The following is a 26,050-nucleotide window of genomic DNA, read 5'->3' on the forward strand; positions in this document are numbered from 1 at the left end:
CATGCTAGTGAAGGTAAAGGAGGTCATTACGAAGAAGCAGAGGAGGCAGGTGAGAGGCAGAACTCCACCTCGCGCTGACATGCACCCTAGGACGAATAAGGACATACATTAGGCTCGCCCAGGAAGATCGCAATCCATCCCTTTAACCCTCAAGATATTGAGGTAGTGCCTCCAGATCAGCGTCCGGTTTCTGTTCCTCTTCCAGAGAAAGAGCCTCCAGCTCCTACTGCCAAGGCTTTGTCTAAGTCCTCGAAGGCCTCGCAGGTTCCCCTTCCTTAGAACGTGGAGGATCACCCCGTGGGAAGGGAATTGAAGGACTCCAAGACGAAACCGAAGAAGGCCGTGCCAAGGGAAGCTAACCCAGGCTCTGGATGTGAGCCAGGAGGTGGACGACCTCTTAGACTCGTAGGATGAGAATCTTCAAAAGGTGGCCAGTCCGAACAGAAGAGAAAAGAGTCGAAACATACCTTTTGGCAGGTCCTCGCCTGAATGAGGGCCATTAACAGGTTGTCTACTCCTGGTTCCACCATCCAGGAAGGGCAGGATATAGTGCTCGATGAATTATTCGAGACCGAGAAGCCTTCTATGTCCAGTGCAGCTTTGCCCTGGTCCAAAGGTCTAACAGCTGCCAAAAGGAAAGCTATCTCCCAGCTAGCTGGAACTTCTAGCTCCTTGAGGGCAGGGTCCTTCTCTTGGTCTCTACCACGTCCTTTTGTGTTACAAATGAAGAACTATGAGATCGAAGGGGAACCGCATTCCACCATGACTCTCAACCCTTAGGTAGAGTCCCTAATGAAGGGAGTTTCCACTCAAACCCTCTCTCTGATGACCTCTTTGTCGGCGGTAGAGCTCCTAAACATAGAGAGAGGCGTGAGGTATGCCATGCAGCTGCTTCGTTGCTGGATCTATGGTTGGGATCCCATGACTTGTCGAAGCAGTCGGCCAGGAAGACATTGGAGTCCTTCCTAATGTCAGGTACCCGGACTCTTGAGTTCCTATTGCACCACGTTGTCAACCTGTGGGCGAACGCCATACTCAAGAGGAGGGATAACGTCATAGGTTGGTTCTATAAGCAAGTGCTGAAAGTGGAGGTCTCTCAGTTGAGGAGTTCCACTCTCGATGGTTCTTCTCTCTTTGTTCCGGAGGAAAGGGGGCTGCTTAGCGATGGAGGAAATCGTACAACGATTCTCTCCTCCAAAGAACTATGACATCTCGGTCCTATGGTAGACCTTCCTGGTCTTCTCAGAGTCGGAAAGCACCTTCCTCTAACCAGTCAACTGCTAGGTTCTAGGGGCCTTCTAAGGTGTAAACGTCCCTTTCAGTCCAAGGGACAGAAATCGTCCAAGTCTTTCTGAGGAAAGAAGGGAGGTAAGGGAAGTGGCCAAGGTGGCCACTCCCACCAAGAATGGCCTTCCTCATCACCTACCACTTGTGTTAGGATGCCTACAGCGCTGCTGTCATAGGTGGAAGCTTCATGGTGCAGATCTCTGGACGGTTGATGTAATCGCCCTAGAGTATCGCGTCCTGTTCATGCAATCTCTCCCTCCTCTGACTCAGGATCCAGTGCATCTAGGCTTCTATGTGAAAGGATTCGCAAAGGAGCTGTCCCTCAGGGCCGAGGTCCAGACCATGCTGCAGAACGGTGCTTTCCAAGAGGTAGTGGACAGGTATCCACGCTTTTACGTCTTATTTTTCTGGTGAAAAGACGACTGGAGGCTAGAGACCAGTCATCGATCTCTCCCCTCTGAACAAGTTTGTCTAACAGACTCAGTTCAGAATGGAGACAGCAGACATGGTCATCCAAGCGGTACCTTCAAGGGACTTCATTTGCACACTAGATCTGAAGGACGCTTACTTCCAGATTCTAATACATCCGTTTTCAAGGAAGTATCTAAAGTTCATTCACAAAGGCAAGACATACCAGTTGAAGGTTCTATGCTTTGGTCTCGTGACAGCCCCTCAGGTTTTTACCAGAGTGTTCGCCCTAGTGTCATTTTGGGCTCACAGGTATAGCATTCATCTTCTCAGATATCTGGACGACTGGCTGATCATAGCTGACTCTGAGACGACCCTTCTTCGTCACCGAGATATGCTTCTCGAGTTTTGTCATGATCTGGGGGTCCTGATAAATCATGAAAAGTTATCAGTGCAACCTTCACAGAAACTAGTATACCTCAGAATGATCATAGACAAAAGAGTACACAGGCTGAAGGACAGAAGCTCTCCCGCCCTCTCGTTGGCTGAGTCTGTTAGTCCACCTAACCTCTCTCATCCGTCTTGTTCCAAACGGACGCCTCAGGGTAAGATCCATGGCAACTGAAGTCCGTGTGGAACCAACACTCCGACCCACTGGACACCGGAGTTCCTTTAACTCAGGATCAGGTGACGGATTTGAATTGGTGGATGGTAGACGAAAACCTTTGGCAAGGTCAGCTTGTCCCCCCCGCGGATTTGATGCTCTTCACAGATGCATCAAAAGAAGGGTGGGGGGCTCACCTGCTGCACCAGCCTTTGGTCAGAATCAGAAAGGTACCAACACACAAATCTTGTAGAGATGAGAGCAGCCCACCTAGCTCTTCATCAGTTCGAATAGTTACTGGCAGGTCACTGTGTGGTGTTGATAAGCGACAACTCTATAGTAGTGGCTTACATAAACAAACAGAGCAGTACCTTTTTGCAGCCTCTATGCCATATTGCAGTAAAGATCTTCAGATGGTCAGAAGAACATTCAGTGGCTCTATCAGCTCGCTTCATTGCCGGCAAGAGGAATGTACTCGCAGACAATTTGAGCAGAGCGCCTCAGATAGTAGGCTCCAAATGTTCTTTGAATCATCAGATAGCGAACAAAGTCCTAACATTGTGGGGTTCCCTGACTGTAGACCTGTTCGCAACATCTCTGAACATCAAGCTTCCACTGTACTGTTCTCCAGTCCCGGACCCTCAGGCTCTATGGTAAGATGCCTTCCAATAACGGTGGGACAACATCGACGTGTACGCCTTTCCCCCCGTTTTGTTTGATGAGAAGACTGCTCAACAAAACAAGAGCATCCAAAGATCTAATGATAATCCTTGTAGCTCCGTTATGGCATCATGCAGATTGGTTCCCAGACCTCCTGTAACTTCTCGTAGATTGACCGAGAGAACTCCCTCCATGACCAGATCTACTCAAACAGCCACATGCGGACATCTTCCACAAGACTGTGCAGTCGGTACGACTTCAGGCGTGGAGACTATCCAGCGTGTCCTCTCTCAGAAGGGGTTTTCATGACAAGTTGCAAAACCAATGTCCTGACACTTGCTCAGGTCCTCAACCTTGGTCTACCAGACTAAATGGAGAGTCGTCTGTGGTTGGTGTCATGGAAGGAATAGCTCTACACTCGATGCCACTATTCCAGTAATACCGGAGTTTTTTTGTATACCTTCTGTAGGAAAAGCTCCTTTCTGTATCGGTGGTGAAAGGCTATCGCTCAGCCTTAAGCCTTGCCTTCAAGCCTATAGGAGTCAACATTTCCTCTTCGTTGGAGCTTTCTTTTTACACATACGGAGTTATAAGATCACTTGCCCCCAGTCAGAGATCAGGCCTCCTCCATGGAACGTGGTTCGTGTCTTGAGGTCTCTAAAAGGACCTCCCTATGAACCACTACGCCATGCAACTGACCGAAATCTGGCTTTGAAGACGGCATTCCTGCTTGCTTTAACCTCGCCAAAGAGAGTCGGTGAACCTCAAGGCCTCTCATATGACATCGCCCATTCAAGGGGATGGGGGGAAGAGACGCTCGGCTTTGTCCCTGAGTTTATTGCTAAGACTCAAAACTGGGGATGCTGAGCCATAGATTCGGGCCCTTTCAGATTGCAAGTCTTCATTATGTAACCAACGACCCAGATCAGTTGTTACTTTGCCCAGTGAGGAGTTTGAGATACTATCTTTAATGCATTGCAGCAACACGGCGCTGACTAACATCGTTGATTGTTAGGTAAGGGAGAGTATCCTCCTGGATTTGCCAAGTGATCGAAAGAGGCTTGGCTCCGTATCCTTATCAAGCTAGTCGATCTAGAGCCCATGAGGTCAGGGGAATCAGTACTTTCCTGGCGTTCAAACGCAACTTTTCCATGTTGCAGGTTCTCCAAACAGGTGTGTGGAAAAGACAAACCACATTCACAGCCCGTTACCTCAAAGATGTGACCCACAGGAGGCTCGATACGTTTACTATCGGTCCTGAGGTGGCTGCTCAACAAGGGGTTTAAGATACCTCAAGCTCCTTGATGGACAAGTAGCAAGTAGCCGTTAGTTGATAGCATTGGTTTTCCGGGTTAAGATTGGGATGAATGAGGAGAATGTCTGGCTTTCCTTCCTTCATCTTCCCCTCTTTGGGTACAGCGCCATGGATCCCTATGCAAGCTGGCTTCAACCTCTGCAGGTAATTATCACTTCCCTTGTGTTGCCTGGTTTAAGCCATAGAGTTTTTATACTGTCCACGTTCCCTTTGCTTTCTGCGAGGGAGTGATTTGATGCGTCTTGTTGTTTTTTCCTGTTTAAAACTCAGACGTTCATACAAATAATAACCTCTTATTTTACTAAATTGTACAGGCTGCGAATACACTCACTTTTTATATTTCAGCGAGGTGTCAAAGTTTTCCCTAGCCCAAAGACATATACTGTACAGTACTAGGTAAAACCTGGTTAATGTCCATGCAAGATCAAGGCTTCCACCCACCTAAGAGTGAGTCATCCACCTAAATAACAGAGGGTTTGTTAGTATGGGAACAAATGACAAATTCAGAGATAATTTGTATTTTTCCCTAACTAATACAAGCCTGGTGTTATTTATATAAATTGGCCCACCATCACCTGTCTTCCATTAGTCCTGCCTGCAATAAAAGTGACGTCTCACAGATGTGAGAGTATATATAGAGGCGGCTGGGTACCCCTCAGCCACCCCCTGGCACCTCGCAACTGTAGTCTAATAGCTATCTCCAGCTGCCGCTGAAAGAATATTCATGTATAACTCCAGGGTTGTATTAGTTAGGGAAAAATACAAATTATCTCCGAATTTGACATATTTGTTCGACTACTGTACAGAAATGCTTTGCTAAAGTTAGGTTAGGCAGATTAATCCATCTACATTAGTTATGTCTGTTTTTTCCCCCACTATCTTTTTTCATAATATTTTTACTTCATGGTGTATTATTATTATTTTTATTACTTGCTAAACTACAACCCTAGTTGAAAAAGCAGGATGCTATAAGCCCAGAGGCTCCAACAGGGATAATAGCCCAGTAAGAAAAGGAAACTAGGAAAATTGAAATATTTTAAGAACAGTAACAACATTGAAATATAGATATAAACTATAAAACTTTAGCAAAACAAGAGGATGAGAAATAAGATAGAAGTGTACCCGAGTGTACCCTCAAGCAAGAGAACTGTAGCTGCAGTTGTTTCCCTTCAGTAATACATTGGCGCGAAATGACCTTCTGCCTTCATCGCTTGGCCATAGGGCACAAAGTCATAAATTTCATGCAGTTCAGGGACATTTTTCCATAGTTTTCCAATTACAATGGTACCACGGTTTACGAGTTTCATTCTTTCTGTAAGCTCGCTTGCAAACTAAAATGCTCGTATCCACATGTCCATAAATACATGCATTCATATGCTTCTGCGCAAATGTACACCCTCGTCCTTCCTTTTACCCCCACCATAATGTTAAATTTCGAGCACATTTTGCTATATATTTTTTTTAAATTGCTCTAACAGGCTTAATTTTTGTCCTAGAGAGGTCAGGTTGGTCTCACTCTTTTGGAAAATGCCTAAAGTTTCTCATAAAATTATCAAAAATATGTAAAAACATGTAATTAACTGTGTTTTGCAAGAACGTACCGGTACGTCCTTTGGGGGTGAAAGGGATAGTAGTTAACTTTCAGCTTGGTTGGAACTTCAGTAGTTAAAATTTATATCAAGGTGTTATCCTCAACTTAGAAACATTTGACTTGCAAGTATCCAGAGATGCAAACACAAATCTAACTAAAAATAACAAAGATAATATAAAGAAATAACTGTAATAAAACAATATTATATAATTTTCAATATTAAACTTACCCGATAATCATGTAGCTGTCAACTCCGTTGCCCGACAGAATTCTATGGAGGGATACGCCAGCTATCACAATACTAGAAGGGGGTGTACTAACCAGCGCCACCTGTGGCCAGGTACTCAAGTACTTCTTGTTGACACCTCCTCAATTATTCCTCTGTCGTGCTTCTGACAAGACGTTCTGGGATACGCTTATGTTCTTGGAGTATTTTCACGACTTTGGTGAAGTATTTCTCTTTGATTTCGGCTGTCGCTTTACTGGAAACTTCTATTTTAGCTTAGTTAGCTTTTGGAATTAATTTGATTAATTTTGGTGACGAAGAGAGTATGAACTCTCGTTCACCTTTCAATGGCCGACCCTTCCCTTAGACGGAAGTGTTGGTGTCTAAGAGAGTATAGACTCTCTTTCTTAATTTTGCTTAACAAAGTTATAGATTTATTTTATATCTCTCCGCCTCTTATAGGCCTCTTCGATTAACTTCCTTTTATTATAAACTTATTAAAATTAATTTTTATATTTGTTTATATTCGACCTTCCTAATAGTAGGCGGTCTTTTCTTGGTACCGAAGTTAATTAACATTGAGCCCGTCATTTCGGTTTTACCTGTTAACATATTATGCTATTTTAATGTCTTTGAAAGAATTTCTTTGATAGTCTCGTACTTTTTCAAAGTTGAACTAACGTTTTGTTTGTCTCTGCAGTTGTTGACGTTCAGAACGTTCAACTTGCACTCTATCGTTACGATAGAGAAAGAATGTTCACGGTTTCACATTGCAGTAAGAGTAACCGTGTCTAGCGTTTTGTTCATTCTTTCTTAACTTAATGGTTTTGATCCTAATAAAGGAACTTTTCATTTTGGGAAATATTTCAGTTTTTTCCTTTAACAATAATATGTTTTAACGATATATATGATTGGGCTCTTCTCTCAGGTTCTAAGTCAAGAGAGAGAGAGAGAGAGAGAGAGATAGAGACGGAGGGAGAAAGAGGATAAACGTTTCCCTCAAGCCTGCCAGGCGTACGAGTAACGTCGTTATCGTTTTTGCTCTTATCCCTAGTCTCTTTAGGGGAAGAAACTAAACGTTTCTAGAGTGATCTAGTGTTTAGTCTCTTTCCAGCCACTGAATTATCTTTCATTAGATTTTTCTGTTACATTGTAATTCTGTTTTCGCAATTACTAACTTTTGAGAAGGATAGAATTGCGTGTTTCAGGTACAAACCACTTAAAGTTTCGAGTTCAGTGAAATAAGTGCAAACAGAAATCAAAGTGATAAGTGATTAGCGCAAAGTATGTCAGTGTTATGCGTGAGGGTACTTTTGTGCGCGCCAGTCGTCCTCCCAGTCCGGGACCTCTTGCAAGCTCCCAAGCCCAGGGGAGAAGCAATGTCGAAGGGCAAAAGGGTTCGGCAGGCCTTGATCGGCGCACAGAAGTATCCTCGGTGGTTGTGGGCGTGTCTTACCGAGACCGTCACTCCCACCCGCAGACGATTGAGCCCTTATTTTGCTCGTCTGCAGAAGAGATTTAGAGGAGAAAATAAAGGCAGAGTAACGCTGGTCTCAGGTCTCAAGACCTCTTAAACGTAAAGTCCAGACCTATGCCAGACGTACGAAGTAAAGTTCAACAACCCGGATGCAGTCATTGGGTTAGCTCTGACTCTCCTCAGTCATCAGTTTGTCGGGCTGAGAGTGCGCCTACACTCCCCCCGCCTATGCTCGCTCCGCCTGATCGCAGTACCACCTGCCAGGCGTACGATGTTAGCTCTACTACAGTCCATGCAAGCACAGCTTTCGGACTTGATGCGTGAGTGTGGGGCTGAGAGTGTTGCTCCTCCGCCTCCGCCTACACTCCCCCCGCCTACACTCGTTCCGCCTGATCGCAGCTCCACCTGCCAGGCGTACGATGTTGTGGACTCTACTACAGTCCATGCAAGCACAGCTTTCGGACTTGATGCGTGAGTGTCGGGCTGAGAGTGTTGCACCTCCGCCTCCGCCTACACTCCCTCCACCTGCACCCGCTCAGCCTGTGCTCAACCCGCCTGCGCTCGCTCCACCTAGTCGCAGCACCATCTGCCAGGCGTACGATGTTGAGCCACATTCTGTGTTCGCTGTTCCCAGTGTTGTTCAGCCTCAGCCTTCTTTAAGGCAACCTTCTGTTTGGGATCAGGAGGATTACTCCACTCTTCCTCCGCCTCCCCTGGCTGCTCCACCGGTGGTGCAACTCTCGGTGGAGGTACAACAACCTCTTCCACCCATGAGTCAGTCTCCTCAGCTGCTGCACCGAGCTCAACCCGTGCACCCTGATCTTGCGCCTCAGACACCTCTGCTTGCGAGAACTTTACCTTGTTCTGCTCAGCCTCTTCTTCATCGCGCTCCGCTCACACCACAAGAACTGGAACTTGCTACTCCGCTTCCGCCAACCGCTCAGCAAGCGCAACCCTTGGGTTCAACCACTCATGCTAGGAGTCAGCCTCCTCCACCCATGCGCCTTCCTTCTGCTTGTCTTTTATTCAGCCTTTGCAGACTGAGCCTCAGGTGTTCCCTCAACAGAGTCTTGAAGAGGAAACCACAACTATTGTTGTTCCAGCTCGTTCTGACTCTGCTGTTCAGCATACCTTACCTCCATTTTCAAACCATGGCAAAAATATGAATCATGAGTTATGAATGTAAGGTAAACATTATGTTGATTTTTAAACCCCATGCAAGCATGCATAAAGCACTCTAGCACTGGTCATGGAATTTCTGAGAAATGTTAAACACCATGCACACGCTCTGCTTTCCTTACAGCAGGCTCTGCTTACAGCAGGCTCTGCTTACAGCAGGCTCTGCTTACTACTTGCTCTGCTTACAGCATGCTCTGCATTCAGCATGCTCTGCATACAGCATGCTCTGCATTCAGCATGCTCTGCATACAACATGCTCTGCATTCAGCATGCTCTGCATTCAGCATGCTCTGCATACAACATGCTCTACATACAGCATGCTCTGCATACAGCATACTCTGCATACATCATGCTCTGCATACCTTACCGCATGCTTCTCAGTCACACATCTTGGGTTGTTGCCAACTCACTAGACTGTCAAGCAGTTTCATTACGTTGCCTTCTAGTCTGCTGCTTTTGCACCAGTGAACCCTCACTCAGAGAACTTAGCTTTTCTAGGATAAGGTCCCTGTAGATGAGAAAGTTCTTTTCTCCCTCCTTCTGATATTCCCTTCAGGACTCTGTCATTTGGAGGGAGCCTTTAGCTGCATAACCTCTTATGGACTTTTATTTAAGCTTAACATGCTTCCAGGGAAGGTAATGGTTCCACTTCAGTCGCTAATCCCGTCTGTTACCACACCTGCTCCCTTAGAACTTGAGCTGTGTTGCATGACATGCAGTCCAAGCTTAGTCCTTGTTAGAGGATTTTTTGTTTACGGAGTCAATGTGTCACGGGGAAGACGTTCAACAACCAACAGAAGTGACTTGTTGTGACGCAGTGCGGCAACCTCAGCAACCCGTTAAGGAGTTGTCTGTACGACCCAGACAGTCTAGACAGATTCGGGTTGTCACTGTACTTCCTCGCTTGCCCATGATTGACAGTTCACAGACTGTGCAACAGTATCATGATCTTGTGTCCGGCTCCGTCAGACGACTGGCTTTTAAGAGCTCCCACAAGTCGTCGCTGTCTGGAGTTTTTCAAATGGACTATGGATCTGACCAAGGAACTGGGCCTCCTGGTCAATTTTGAGGAGTCTCAGCTCATTCCATCCCAGACCATTGTCTCCTTGGGTATGGATCTTCAGAGTCGAGCTTTTCGGACTTTTCCGTCGGCCCCAAGGATCTTCCAAGCCCTAGAATGCATCCAGAGCATGCTGAGAAGGAACCGATGCTCAGTCAGGTAGTGGATGAGTCTAACAGGGACACTTTCATCTCTGGCCCTGTTCATCGTGTTAGGGAGACTCCACCTTCCCCCCCTTCAGTATCATCTAGCTGCTCACTGGATAAAGGACATGACGCTAGAGACGGTCTCAGTTCCTGTTTCCGAAGAGAGGAGGTCTTCTCTCGCGTGGTGTAAGAACAGCTTTCTTCTCAAGGAAGTCTACCTTTGGCTGTTCAGAAACACGACCGCCGTCTCCTCTCGGACGCATCAGACATGGGCTGGGGTGCGACTTTGGACGGACAAGAATGCTCGGGAACATGGAATCAGGAGCAAAGGACACTTCACATCATTTGCAAGAAGTTGTTGGCGGTTATTCTGGCCTTGATAAACTTCAAGTCCCTCCAGCTTAACAAAGTGGTGGAGGTAGACTCTGACAACACCACAGCCCTGGCTTACATCTTCAAGCAGGGAGGGACTCTTTCGTGGAAGTTGTTCTAGATCGCAAGGGACCTACTCATCTGGTCTTAAGATCGAAAACTAACTGGTAACGAGGTTCATTCAGGGCGGTATGAATGTCATGGCAGATCACCTCAGACGGAAGGGTCAGGTCATCCCCACAGAGTGGACCCTTCTCAAGAATGTTTGCAACAGACTTTGGGCCCTGTGGGGTCAGCCAACCATAGATCTGTTCTCTACCTTTATAACCTAGAGACTCCTGTTGTATTGTTCTCCGATTCCAGACCCAGCAGCAGTTCACGTGGATGCTTTTCTGCTGGATTGGTTCCACCTCGACCTGTATGCATTCCCGCCGTTCAAGATTGTCAACAGGGTACTTCAGAAGTTCTCCTCTCACAAAGGGACACGGCTGACGTTGGTTGGCTCCGCTCTGGTCCGCGAGAGAATGGTTCTTAGAGGTACTGCATGGCTGGTCGACATTCCCAAGACTCTTCCTCTAGGAGTGAACCTTCTAAGTCTACCTCTCGTAAAGAAGGTACACCCAATCCTCCACGCTCTTCGTCTGACTGCCTTCAGACTTTCGAAACACTCTCAGGAGCTAGGGGCTTTTCGAAGGAGGCAGCCAGAGCGATTGCCAAAGCAAGGAGAACATCCACTCTCAGAATCTATCAGTCTCAAGGGGAAGTCTTCCGTAGCTGGTACAAGACCAATGCAGTTTCCTCAACCAGTACCACTGTAACCCAGATTGCTGACTTCCTGTTATATCTAAGGAAAGTAAGATCCCTTTCAGCTCCTACGATCAAGGGTTACAGAAGTATGTTGGCAGCGGTTTTCCGCCACAGAGGCTTGGATCTTTCCACCAACAAAGATCTTCAGGACCTCCCTAGGTCTTTTGAGACCTCAAAGGAACGTCGGTTGTCCACTCCAGGCTGGAATCTAGACGTGGTCCTAAGGTTCCTTATGTCATCAAGATTTGAACCTCTCCATCAGCCTCTTTTTAGGACCTCACATTAAAAACTCTTTTCCTCGTGTGCTTGACAAACAGCTAAAAGAGTAAGTGAGATCCACGCCTTCAGCAGGATCATTGTTTTCACATCTGAAACGGCTACATGTTCCTTGCAGCTCGGTTTTTGCTAAACGAGCTTCCTTCACTTCCTTGGCCTAAGTCGTTCGAGATCCCAAGCCTGTCCAACTTGGTGGGGAATGATCTGAAGAGAGTTCTTTGCCCAGTTAGAGCTCTTAGGTTCTATCTAAAAGGTCTTAACCTTTACAAGGACAATCAGAAGCCTTATAGTGTGCTATCAAGAAACCTTCTTTTCCAAGTTCTAAGAACTCAGTTTCTTACTATTCAGGCTTCTGATTAGAGAAACACATTCTCATCTGAAGGAAGAAGACCTTGCTTTGCTGAAGGTAAGGACACATGAAGTGGGAGCTGTGGCTACTTCAGTGGCCTTCAAACAGAACCATTCTCTGCAGAGTGTTATGGATGCAACCTATTGGAGAAGCAAGTCAGAGTTCGCATCATTCTATCTCAAAGATGTCCAGTCTCTTTACGAGTACTGCTACACCCTGGGATCATTCGTAGCAACGAATGCAGTAGTAGGCGAGGGCTCAGCCACTACATTCCCATAATCCCATAACCTTTTAACCTTTCTCTTGAATACTTTTTATGGGTTGTACGGTCGGCTAAGAAGCCTTCCACATCCTTGTTGATTTGGCGGGTGGTCAATTCTTTCTTGAGAAGCGCCGAGGTTAAAGGTTGTGATGAGGTCCTTTAGTATGGGTTGCAGCCCTGTATACTTTAGCACCTTTGGGTTGATTCAGCCTCCAAGAGGAACGCTGCGCTCAGTAAGGAAGACGAACTTAAAAAAGAGGCAGAGTAACGGTTCAATTCGACTTCCTTACCAGGTACCTATTATTTCATTGTTATTTGAGATAACTGTTATATGAAATATGGGATACTTAGCTATCCTTTAATCTTGTACACTGGTTTTCACCCACCCCCCTGGGTGTGAATCAGCTACATGATTATCGGGTAAGTTTAATATTGAAAAATGTTATTTTCATTAGTAAAATAAATTTTTGAATATACTTACCCGATAATCATGATTTAATTGACCCTCCCTTCCTCCCCATAGAGAACCAGTGGGACCGAGGAATAATTGAGGAGGTGTCAACAAGAAGTACTTGAGTACCTGGCCACAGGTGGCGCTGGTTAGTACACCCCCTTCTAGTATTGTGATAGCTGGCGTATCCCTCCATAGAATTCTGTCGGGCAACGGAGTTGACAGCTACATGATTATCGGGTAAGTATATTCAAAAATTTATTTTACTAATGAAAATAACATATTAATACAGTAGAAAAACAGCATTTCTAATAACCTGATCTATTTCATATGAAACCCGACTATTTGTTGACTTTTTTTAGCTGGAAATTATAGGCTTGGTATTCAGGTTAGGCCAACCCTAGGCCAAAATGTAACGAAATTTGGCTTGCAAACAATTCGACTTACAGTACAGCTTCTTGGAACCAATTAAGTTTGTAAGTTGAGGACCTTATGTACTTTACTCCTGGTGCCGTCAACTGGCTGTTTTAATTTTTTTCCATCTCGTTTATGGTTAGCAATTGTGTGCCAGGGAATTTAAGGAACATGAAAGGTTTGGCAGATTTCCCGAGAAATTTAGTCGACTGACAGTTTCTGTGTAACCTGCCGATACACAATTTTTTTTTTTTTCTGTTGCTGTTTATTGCTTCGCTGTGTTTAGTAGTGATGACGATAACATCGTATTTTAGGAATGAAGCTTCATTGCATACTGTCGATAGAAGGAGAACTTGAAGTTATTCCTTCAAATTCCTCTCTTAGTGCCAACATTGGATCCATGCATTTATTGAACTTAGAGCACACTGCCGGTTGGAAGGTAAAAAGGGCGCTGCCCTTCTTTTACCGTTTGTGGAAGATTAGTCCTTTAAAACCGATTGATAGGAGTTACGTATAAGTACCATGGGGAGAGAAATGTTAGGAGTCACTTAAGTGTAGTATCTCAACGGGTGGCCGGTGCCCTGGCCAACCTACTACCTAGGATGTGGTTTATCCAAGGCTTATCATACTCAAACTTTGTCTTATTTATTGTAAGTGCCTCTGCCGACGAAGTAGGAGAGGTTATATTTTTCCCCAATGTTTGTCTGTCTGTTTGTGAAAAGCTTCCTGGCCCTCAATTTTACTCAGAGTTGTAAAACTTTCAAGAATTAATTGTTGAAATGTGTTAGTGATTTAGATTTGAAAGTCCTAGGTTAAAGGTCAAGGTAGAACAAAAGGTCGACCGAATTAACCCTAACCTCTAGTTCCCTTTGCTATCGTAGGATTTCGTTGAGGTTTCTTCCTACTTATAACTGTTTTGAATTTCATTGAACTTTATACATTGGTCTTCTTACATGTTTATGGGTCCTGCTTAAAAAGTCGATGAGTGTCGCTAAAACAAGGTGTCTTGGGTAGTGTCATAGCCTCTGTATCATGGCCTTCCACTGTCTTGGATTAGAGTTCTCTTGCTTGGGGGTACACTTGGACATGCTGTTTTATCTTATTTCTCATCCTCTGTTTTTTTTTTTTTTTAAGATTTTATAGTTTATATGTGAAGGATCTAATTTAAAGTTGTTACTGTTCTTGAACTTTTATTTTGGTTGATTATTATTCTCTTGTAGTTGTTTATTTCCTTGTTTCCTTTCCTTACTGGGCTATTTTTGCTTGTTGGAGCCCTTGCCCTTATAGGAACTTCCTTTTTGAACTAGGGTTGTAGCTTAGCTTGTAATAATAATAATGAAAATAATATAATATTAACAATGATAATAAAAATGATGATAATGATCATAATAATCATAATCATGTTATTTTCAATATTAATCTTACCCGATGATCATGTAGCTGTCAACTCCGTTGCCCGACAGAAATCTACGGTCGGGATACGCCAGCGATCGCTTATACAGGTGGGGGTGTACTCACCAGCGCCATCTGTGGTCAGGTACTCCAGTACTTCTTGTCAACAAGACCTCAATTTTTCCTCTGTCGTGCCGCCGGCAAGACCTACATGGAAACGCTGTTGATTTTGGAGTCTTTTGTTCACGGTTTTGGTGAAATATTTGCTCTAAAATTTAGCCTTCGCTGTACAGGAAGCTTTTCCCTTAGCTTAGATAGCTTTTGGAATTAATTTGATTTATTGGTTAACGATCTTTGCTTTACTTTGGAATTCCCCCTTGACTGTTCCCTAAATTCAAGATGTCCGACCACTCTCAAGCTCCTAAATATAGGCGATGTAGTGTTAGGACTTGTAATAGGCGTCTTCCGAAGGCCTCTGTTGATCCTCACACCCTTTGTTCCGATTGTAGGGGAAAATCCTGTCAATTGGAAGATCGATGTGGGGAATGTGCGGGGCTTTCGGAATTCGAATTTAATGAATTCCTCAAATATACAACTAGGTTAGAGAAGGAGAGAGTTAGGAGGAGTTCTTCTCGCTCTTTGGTTTATTCCTCTCCCCATGTCCCTCAACCTTTTCCTTCCCCTGTGGTGGTGACCCCCGAACCTGCTACGAGTGCTCAGCCTGATATGACGGATATGTTGCGTGCCATTCAGGCTCTTGGTGATAAGGTGGAGTCGATAGTTAGTGACCACAATCTTCTCTTGGCAGATGTCAAGGAGCTTAAAGTGAAGAGTGCAGTGGGAAGTGTTAGTGCCAGTGCTGTGCATAGTGTCAGTGTCAGTGTTGCGCATGAGGATACTTCTGTGCGTGCCAGTCGTCCTCCCAGTCCGGGACCTCTTGCAAGCTCCCAAGCCCAGGGGAGAAGCAACGTCGAAGGACCAAAGGGTTCGGCAGGCCTTGATCGGCGCACAGTTGTATCCTCAGTGGTTGCGGGCGTATCTGATAGAGATCGTCACTTCCACTCCCAGACGAATGAGCCCTTAAATTCCTCGTCTGCGGAAGAGGTTTCCAGGAGGAAACGGTGGACCCAGGTCTCACGACCTCTCAAACGTAAGGTCCCTTCCGAGGTAGTCCAACGGCCCAGGTGTAGCCACTGGGCCAGTTCGGACTCGCCGCAGTCATCTGATGACTGCACACCTCCCAAGAGAGGTAGAGTGGTGCCTCAACAGGCCTCTGCTCCAACCACTGTGGACCCCAAGTGGTCAATGCTGCAGACTATGCAGTCTCAGCTTGCGGCTTTGATGCAGGAGTATCAGGCAGAGAAGGTTAGCACCCCTCCTCCTGCGAGCGCTCCTCCACCTTTACGCAGTCCTCCCTGTCAGATGCAGCCGCATCGGGAGTTGCCAGGTTCCAGCACTTTGCGGCAACCTCCTCAACCCATGAGGCAGGAGCCTCATGCTATGCGACAACCTCCTCAACCCCTGAGGCAGGAGCCTCAGGCTATGCGGCAACCTCCTCCACCCTTGAGGCAGGAGCCTCATGCTATGCAGCAACCTCCTCAACCCTTGAGGCAGGAGCCTCATGCTATGAGGCATCCTCCTCAACCCATGCAGCACGAGCCTCATACCATGCAGCAGCCGCATTCTATGCAGCATGAGCCTCATCCCATGCAGCTTGAGCCGCATGCCATGCAGCATGAGCCTCATGCCTTACAACCCGTTCTGCAGGATTCAGCCATTCAGCCTGCCACTCTGCCTTTACCTCTCGCTACTCAACTCTCAGGCGATGAGGTTTCTGAGGATGAAGCTGCCCATCTGGATGATCCTCCATCTGAGGTGGAAGGACACAAGTCTTCGCCGCCTTCCTTAGACTTTCGCAAGGTCCTGGCTCTGTTCAGAGAGTTGTACCCTGAACACTTCGTGTCTGCAACCCCTCGTTCTCCTCCCTCCGAGTTTTCTCTGGGCATGCAGTCTACTACGCCTGCCTACACCAAGCTTGTCCTCGCCAGATCATCAAGGAGAGCTTTGAGGGTTTTGGGGGATTGGTTGCAGTCCAAGCAGCAACTGGGAAGGACCTCTTTTGTGTTTCCTCCTCCTAAGCTGGCTTCTAAGTCGGGCGTCTGGTATGCCACGGGAGAGGAACCTGGCTTGGGGGTTCCTGCCTCTGCCCAGGCTGACTTCTCAAGTTTGGTTGACTCTCCCCGCAGGTCGGCTATGAGACGCTCGAAGGTCTGCTGGTCCTTTTCAGATCTGGACCACTTGATGAAGGGAGTCTTTCGCGCCTTCGAAATTTTTAACTTCCTCGATTGGAGTCTAGGAGCCTTAAGCAGGAAGACTGCTCCTTCTGACAAAGACGCGGCCATGCTGATCATGTCCAGTATGGACAAAGCAATTCGCGATGGTTCTGGCGAACTTGCGGCTATTTTTGTCTCAGGAGTCCTCAAGAAAAGGGAACATCTATGCACCTACTTATCGGCTGGTATCACCCCTTGCCAGAGGTCAGAGTTACTGTTTGCTCCTCTCTCCAAGTGCCTGTTTCCGGAGGAGTTAATCAAGGGGATGGCTGCGGCTCTTATCCAGAAGGATACACATGACCTCATGGCTTCTTCAGCACGTAAGGCGAAAACCTTACCTTCCGTGCCTAGATCTTACCGCACCCCTGTTGCTGATACACCTGCTACTAGGTTCATTCCGCCCTTTCGTGGTAGAGCCTCCAGTAGAGGAAGTACCCGTGCAGACAGTCAACGGGGCAAGTCAAAGAAGGGTGCCAAGTCCACGAAAAGCAAGCTTTGACTTCCTTCCTCTCCAGACAGCTGTAGGAGCCAGACTCAAGACCTTCTGGCAAGCCTGGGAGAGCAGAGGTGCAGACGCTCAGTCTGTCAAGTGGCTAAGGGAGGGATACAGAATTCCGTTCTGCCGCAATCCCCCTCTGACCACTTCTCCCATCAACCTCTCTCCCAACTACAAGGAGAAGGACAAGAGGCTAGCGTTACAACAAGAGGTGTCGCTCCTGCTACAGAAGGAGGCAGTGGTGATAGTTCGGGACCATCAATCCCCGGGCTTTTACAACCGTCTCTTCCTGGTGGCCAAGAAGACAGGAGGTTGGAGACCGGTGCTGGACGTCAGTACGCTCAATGCTTATGTCACCAAGCAGACGTTCACAATGGAGACGACGAAGTCGGTCCTAGCAGCGGTCAGGCAGGAGGACTGGATGGTCTCGTTAGATCTGAAAGATGCCTACTTTCACGTTCCCATCCATCCAGACTCCCAACCTTTTCTGAGATTCGTCTTTGGAGAGGTTGTGTACCAGTTCCAAGCCCTGTGCTTTGGCCTGACCACGGCACCTCTTGTGTTTACGCGACTGATGAGGAATATTGCGAAATTCCTTCACTTGGCAGACATCAGAGCCTCCCTTTATTTAGACGACTGGCTTTTAAGAGCTCCCACAAGTCGTCGCTGTCTGGAGAGTCTCAGATGTACTATGGATCTGACCAAGGAACTGGGCCTCCTGGTCAATTTAGAGAAGTCCCAGCTCGTTCCTTCCCAGTCCATCGTTTACCTGGGTATGGAGATTCAGAGTCGAGCTTTTCGGGCTTTTCCGTCGGCCCCAAGAATCAACCAAGCCCTGGAGTGCATCCTGAGCATGCTGAGGAGGAACCGATGCTCGGTGAGGCAGTGGATGAGTCTAACAGGGACTCTTTCATCGCTAGCCCTGTTCATCGAGTTAGGGAGACTCCACCTCCGCCCCCTTCAGTACCATCTGGCAGCTCACTGGAACAAGGCTATGACGCTCGAGACGGTCTCAATTCCTGTTTCCAAAGAGATGAGGGCTACTCTAACGTGGTGGAAGAACAGCATTCTTCTCAAGGAAGGTCTTTCGTTAGCTGTTCAGATCCCCGACCATCATCTCTTCTCGGACGCATCAGACTCGGGCTGGGGCGCGACATTGGACGGACAGGAATGCTCGGTGATATGGAATCAGGAACAGAAAACGCTTCATATCAATTGCAAGGAGTTGTTGGCGGTTCATCTGGCCTTAATGAACTTCAAGTCCCTCCAGCTAAACAAGGTGGTGGAGGTGAACTCCGACAACACCACAGCCTTGGCGTACATCTCCAAGCAGGGAGGGACTCATTCGAGGAAGCTGTTCGAGATCGCAAGGGACCTCCTCATTTGGTCAAAAAGTCGAAAGCTCACGCTGGCAACGAGGTTCATTCAGGGCGATATGAATGTCATGGCAGATCGCCTCAGCCGGAAGGGTCAAGTCATCCCCACAGAGTGGACCCTTCACAAGAACGTTTGCAACAGACTTTGGGCCCTGTGGGGTCAGCCAACTATAGATCTGTTCGCTACCTCGATGACCAAGAGGCTCCCATTGTACTGTTCCCCGATTCCAGACCCGGCAGCAGTTCACGTGGATGCCTTTCTGCTGGATTGGTCCCATCTCGACCTGTATGCATTCCCGCCGTTCAAGATCATCAACAGGGTTCTTCAGAAGTTCGTCTCTCACAAAGGGACACGGCTGACGTTGGTTGCTCCCCTCTGGCCCGCAAGAGAATGGTTCACAGAGGTACTGCAATGGCTGGTCGACGTTCCCAGGACTCTCCCTCTAAGAGTGGACCTTCTGCGTCAACCTCACGTCAAGAAGGTACACCCAAACCTCCACGCTCTTCGTCTGACTGCCTTCAGACTATCGAAAGACTCTCAAGAGCTAGAGGCTTTTCGAAGGAGGCAGCCAGAGCGATTGCCAGAGCAAGGAGGATATCCACTCGCAGAGTCTATCAATCTAGTGGGAAGTCTTCCGAAGCTGGTGCAGGGCCAATGCAGTTTCCTCTACCAGTACCACTGTAACCCAAATTGCTGACTTCCTGTTACATCTAAGGAACGTTAGATCCTTATCAGCTCCTACGATCAAGGGTTATAGAAGTATGTTGGCAGCGGTTTTCCGCCACAGAGGCTTGGATCTTTCCTCCAACAAAGATCTGCAGGACATCCTTAGGTCTTTTGAGACCTCTAAGGAACGTCGGTTGTCCACTCCAGGCTGGAATCTAGACGTGGTCCTAAGGTTCCTAATGTCATCTAGATTTGAACCGCTACAATCAGCCTCTTTCAAGGACCTCACATTAAAAACTCTTTTCCTAGTATGCCTAGCAACAGCTAAGAGAGTAAGTGAGATCCACGCCTTCAGCAGGAACATAGGTTTCACATCGGAAACGGCTACATGTTCCTTGCAGCTCGGTTTTTTGGCTAAAAACGAGCTTCCTTCACGTCCTTGGCCTAAATCGTTCGAGATCCCTAGCCTATCTAACTTGGTGGGTAACGAGCTGGAGAGAGTACTTTGCCCAGTCAGAGCTCTTAGGTACTATCTGAAAAGGTCAAAACCTTTACGAGGACAATCAGAAGCCTTATGGTGTGCTGTTAAGAAGCCTTCGCTACCAATGTCTAAGAACGCAGTTTCTTACTACATCAGGCTTCTGATTAGAGAAGCTCATTCTCATATGAAGGAAGAAGACCTTGCTTTACTGAAGGTAAGGACACATGAAGTGAGAGCTGTGGCTACTTCAGTGGCCTTCAAACAGAACCGTTCTCTGCAGAGTGTTATGGATGCAACCTATTGGAGAAGCAAGTCAGTGTTCGCATCATTCTATCTCAAAGATGTCCAGTCTCTTTACGAGAACTGCTACACCCTGGGACCATTCGTAGCAGCGAGTGCAGTAGTAGGTGAGGGCTCAGCCACTACATTCCCATAATCCCATAACCTTTTTTAACCTTTCTCTTGATTGCTTTTATTGTTGTTTTTGGGTTGTACGGTCGGCTAAGAAGCCTTCCGCATCCTGGTTGATTTGGCGGGTGGTCAATTCTTTCTTGAGAAGCGCCTAGGTTAGAGGTTATGATGAGGTCCTTTAGTATGGGTTGCAGCCCTTTATACTTTAGCCACCTAAGAGTCGTTCAGCATCCTAAGAGGACCGCTACGCTCAGTAAGGAAGACGTACTTATTAAAGGCAGAGTAATGGTTCAAGTCGACTTCCTTACCAGGTACTTATTTGTTTTTTATTGTTATTTTGAATAACTAATAAAAATGAAATACGGGATACTTAGCTTCTTTGTTAACATGTATACTGGTCTCCACCCACCACCCTGGGTGTGAATCAGCTACATGATCATCGGGTAAGATTAATATTGAAAAATGTTATTTTTATTACTAAAATAAATTTTTGAATATACTTACCCGATGATCATGATTTAAATGACCCGCCCTTCCTCCCCATAGAGAACCAGTGGACCGAGGAGAAAATTGAGGTCTTGTTGACAAGAAGTACTGGAGTACCTGACCACAGATGGCGCTGGTGAGTACACCCCCACCTGTATAAGCGATCGCTGGCGTATCCCGACCGTAGATTTCTGTCGGGCAACGGAGTTGACAGCTACATGATCATCGGGTAAGTATATTCAAAAATTTATTTTAGTAATAAAAATAACATTTTGTTCCAATGACTAGAGTGGAAGGCTGGTGCCAAGATGAAAATAAAAAGAATTTCCCCTTGAAATCTGTAGGATTTTGATTGAAAATACAACCGGGAGATGAAGGTATATTCCTATTCATATCTAGTGTTCAAGCTTAAGTAAATAGACTTCTCTCTAGTTTTGTGACTTATATGGTTTTATCAGCCACGTCATCCCTGTGGGATGAGGGCAAGAGCTGACCTACTATGTCGGTGTTAAGAGGTTATAGGTGTCTGGGTTCAGTTCCAGTTTCATCCGAATAGATGCTCTCCAAAATGTCAACCGGGCAAGCCCAACCCTCCACTGTGGTGCCCAAGCACATCAGTGGCCTCCCCAGTAAACAGCTTAAACTCACGGTCCAGGGCTGGGATCTGTCTGCTGCTATGCAAATGCTAAGCAAACACGTTGCCATTGACTAGCCAGTGGTGTTGAATTGAAAACATTTGGAGAAGGAAGTTTGCATAAGTCGAGTTGCTCTCTTTCTCGGGCTGCATTTCTCATTTTTATTAAGGAGACTTGGGGAAGAAATTAATGGAGTTAGTTTTTACCTCCGCTAACAAAGTTGATTGTTTTACCCCCTGTTTGTGTTTGTTTGCGAACAGTTTCCCAGCCACAATTTTATTGGTAGAGTAATGAAACCTGCAGGGATTAACTGCTATGTAAAAAGCTGGAAATTATAAAATTTTGGAAGGTCAAGGTGACTGTCAAGCAAAATGTCCAATTCACGTAATCAGCCATAAGATTATACATCGTTGTCACAGAGACTTCAAACTTGGTTCATATTTAAGTGTATGAAAATTCACACCAATTATGACATTTTAGGTCAAAGGTCAAATTCAAGGTCAAGAAATAAGCTGCTGAGGTGGAGATCTGCACTCTACGGAGTGCCCTTCTAGTTGGTACTTTTACTGAATGAAATTGATTTCAATGTGAAGTTGTAGTGTTACTAGTAAAGACTTGGGCTGTGTTTTTTCTTGAAATCACTTAAAGTATTGTCTCCTGATTTTGACTTTACGGTTTCTGAAAGTAAAGTTCGGTGTTTTATTCGTTAGTTACATAAAGTTGTACGATTTATGCTTTGTTTTAGAAGTATTTGTATTTTTAATTGATTAACGTTATTTGTTGACTTTTTTTATCTTTGAAAAGGGATGATATGTGTTAAAAGTTAGTTATCTCGTGACATAATTCTCTTAATTTTTAGGTACAGTATTCTACTTTTCATTTACTGATAGATTTGCTAAAGATGTGCTATGTTTTCAAAAGATCCTATACAGTAATGATGATGATAATGATAATAATAATAATACTTTAAACTTTCTTGTATAAGAGGCTAAATTCATTACAGGAACATTTGTGTGATAATTAATCTTATAAGAAATTAATGTAAATTTATTTCTCTACAGACGAGGCATCACTTCAAGAGCTAATACGGACGTTATCAGTCATTTCAGTACATCATTGAAGTTGATTCAATACAACTCAAGTTAATTCTAGAAAAAGTGAAGTAAAGTTAGGTCGATAGAACCTTAAAATTGATAATGTTGCCTATTACAGTCTCTTTCAGACCGCTAAATTCAGATACGGTATTCGGGCCAATAAACTTAGTTTGTTCGCATACCAACATAGCTTCTGTTATTTGTTTGGAAAAATACAAATTATCTCCAAATTTGTCATATTTAAAAAGCAACTTTTTTGTAAAATAAATTACACAGCAACAGTTAACTAAACCAACTCCATTTCAAAGATAAGCTAAAAGCAAAGCAGTAGTTACAGAAGAACCCAATGGTATTTACATGTCTCAGTTGTCAAAAATTAAAGAAAATATTATAGTTTTTTCAATTAAAATACTTTTTGTAAAGTTAACTACCTTTCGAGATATCAAATCCCTCTAAAGTTAGTTTTTTTTTTTTTTCAAATTGAAATGCTGTTACAAATTAACGTCAACTACCTTTTGAAATATCAATTCTCCTTAAAGAAAAAAAAATTTGCTTCATATCTGAAACCAGAGATGATCAAGTATATTGATCATAGTACTGTAATGGAATAGTAAGATTACTGAGTAAATCAAGTTGTTGAGTACAAGATACCTCAAAGTACACATGCTATTTGCTTTTTCCAGAAAGTAAATTTTTCATGTATTCAAATGTAGCCTCATCATTATATCGCAAATATATTGAAAAATCTCTCTAAGTTCAACGAATCCAGTTATAATAATCAAAACGTTACTTAGTAACTTGGGTTGTATCGAATCAATTTTGTATCGAAATGACTAAATAGATTTGCTGCACAGAAAAATGCCAACCAGGATGCTGAATCAGTTGAAGATGCTTCAATACATAGGAGCCAGGATTTACAAGAAGACTCCGCGAGTCTTGTGGACGCTGGATCAGTTACGGATGCTTCGATACATCGGAGCCAGGATTTACAAGAAGACTCCGCGAGTCTTGTGGACGCTGGATCAGTTACGGATGCTTCGATACATCGGAGCCAGGATTTACAAGAAGACTCCGCGAGTCTTGTGGACGCTGGATCAGTTACGAATGCTTCGATACATCGGAGCCAGGATTTACAAGAAGACTCCGCGAGTCTTGTGGACGCTGGATCAGTTACGAATGCTTCGATAAGACTCCGCGAGTCTTGTGGACGCTGGATAAGTTACGAAGGCTTCGATAAGACTCCGCGAGTCTTGTGGACGCTGGATCAGTTACGAATGCTTCGATACATCGGAGCCAGGATTTACAAGAAGACTCCGCGAGTCTTGTGGACGCTGGATCAGTTACGAATGCTTCGATAAGACTCCGCGAGTCTTGTGGACGCTGGATCAGTTACGAATGTTTCGATACATCGGAGCCAGGATTTACAAGAAGACTCCGCGAGTCTTGTGGACGCTGGATCAGTTACGAATGCTTCGATAAGACTCCGCGAGTCTTGTGGACGCTGGATCAGTTACGGATGTTTCAATACATCGGAGTTAGGATTTACAAGAAGACTCCACATTCTATACCAAATTGATGGCTTGGTAAGTTTGTGAATTTTGAGCATCAGTTTTTAGGTAATTAGGAGGACACTTCAAAGGTATCACTAACTGAAGGGTTTACTTAAGATAGAGCATATTTATTGACTTTATATGTTAATTCTAATATCCAGGCCTTCTCCACCATGAGGCTCAATACTACACAGTATTGTAGAAGTTTTAGTCCAGCTTTGGCAATGTTGTGGAATGATCTTATTTGAATAGTTGAATCAATAGAAATTCAAAAGTTCAAACTTGCAGCTTTTTTTTTTTTTTATATTGAACAGGCTGACATAAGTCTCATTTTATATTTTGTATATAAAAGATGTTTTAATGGTGTTACTGTTCTTAAAACATTTTATTTTAATTGTTTATTACTTTTCATATAGCAGTAGTTTATTTATTTCCTTATTTCCTTTTTTCACTTGACTATTTTTCACTGTTAGAGCCCTAGGGCTAATGGCATCCTGCTTTTCCAACTAGGGTTGTAGCTTAGCTAGTTGTAATAATAATAATAATAATAATAATAATAATAATAATAATAATAATAATAATAACGATAAACTCAAGATAGTATTAGGATTTATATATACTCTATAATTTTATAATAAAAATGATAAAAATTCCCCTGAAAGAATTTTCATACAGATCTTATCAATCAATTTCCCCTTCCATTATTATGATTTTTTAACCCTTTTCCCCCACCATAAGGTTAAATTTCGAGCACATTTTGCTAAATAATTTTTTAGAATTGCTCTAACAAGCTTAGTTTTTGTCCTAGAAAGGTCAGGTTGGTCTCATTCTTTTGGAAAATGCCTGAAGTTTGTCGTAAAATTACCAAAAAAATGTGAAAATATGTAATTAACAGTGTTTTGCAAGAACGTACCGGTACGTCCTTTGGGGGTGAAAGGGTTATGTTCGCCTCACTGAGTAATATATTCTACATACCCATTCGTGCCGAATCTTATGTGTTAACAAAACAGATCTGTAACAGATAATCGAGTTCTGAAAACTTTCAGGTATCTGGTGATAATCTTACTGCAATCAACACCTCGGCAGTTATCCAGGGCAGAACGGCTTTGGAATATTAAAACCAAACACCTTGTAATGATGAATCCATCAGAAATTCTGTGGTAAGTCAGATAACACAATATGTCCCGTAAGTGTTCTTGCTATTACTGCACCTTGCGTTGTATGTGGGCATTCATAAAAGTTCTAAGCAGTGTCTACTTACCCCATAGCTGCATGTGCATTTTATATATATATATATATATATATATATATATATATATATATATATATATACATATATATATATACATATATACATATATAGATAGATAGATAGATAGATAGATAGATAGATAAATTATGTATAAATAGATAAAAGAAATGTGTATGTATGTATGTATGTTGTGAAAATCATAGCCATATCATGCTCTGCTGATTTTATGAAAAAAATATTTTCCTTTAACCCTTTTACCCCCAAAGGACGTACTGGTATGTTTCACAAAGCTCATCCCTTTACCCCCATGGACGTACCGTTACGTTCTTGGAAAAAAATGCTTTTTTAATTTTTTTTGCATATTTTTGATAATTTTTTGAGAAAATTCAGGCATTTTCCAAGAGAATGAGACCAACCTGACCTCTCTATGACGAAAATTAAGGCTGTTAGAGCAATTTAAAAAATATATACTGCAAAATGTGCTTGAAAAACATTAACCCCTGGGGGTTAAGGGTTGGAAATTTCCAAAGAGCCTGGGGGTAAAAGGGTTAATAACATAAAATATTCTAATGAGATAATTGATATTTTATTTACAATAAGTCTCATCATACATTTGGCTTATAAGATCTCGACTAGTATTTGGAGGTGAATATTATTGACACATGGCACAGTTAGAATTTAGAAGTCTTTGGTTTAAAACACTATTAAGTAATTTCTGGTACAGTGATACCTCTGGATACAAAAGTTTCTGCTTACGAAAAATTCAGGATACGAAAAGCGATACAAAGATTTTTATGCCCCAGTATACGAAAAAATTTTCAGGATACGAAAAGCTTACGAGATCCCAACTCGTCGCCGAGAGTACAGTACCTTTTTTTTTCAGGGTATCAACCCTTAATTTAGGTGTACAGGTAACAATACACCTTCACTGATCCAAATGCTTTACATACAGTACCATAACTTTTATACAGTAGTAAAGAAAATGGACCGTTT

General features: G+C 44.2%; 1 long non-coding RNA gene across 2 annotated transcripts in view; it reads left to right on the forward strand.

Moving 5' to 3' along the window:
- LOC137637152 (uncharacterized) overlaps positions 1-26,050 on the forward strand; it is a 55,528-nt gene that overhangs the window by 20,368 nt on the left and 9,110 nt on the right. The window contains exons 2-3 of one of the 2 annotated variants that reach the window (XR_011043418.1): positions 22,223-23,838; positions 24,852-24,965. This is a non-coding gene — a long non-coding RNA (uncharacterized lncRNA). The remainder of the gene's footprint in view (positions 1-22,222; positions 23,839-24,851; positions 24,966-26,050) is intronic. The other variant, XR_011043419.1, reaches the window with a different exon arrangement.

Source organism: Palaemon carinicauda, unplaced genomic scaffold (genome assembly GCF_036898095.1).
Source record: "Palaemon carinicauda isolate YSFRI2023 unplaced genomic scaffold, ASM3689809v2 scaffold56, whole genome shotgun sequence".
Taxonomy (NCBI): Eukaryota; Metazoa; Arthropoda; class Malacostraca; order Decapoda; family Palaemonidae; genus Palaemon; species Palaemon carinicauda.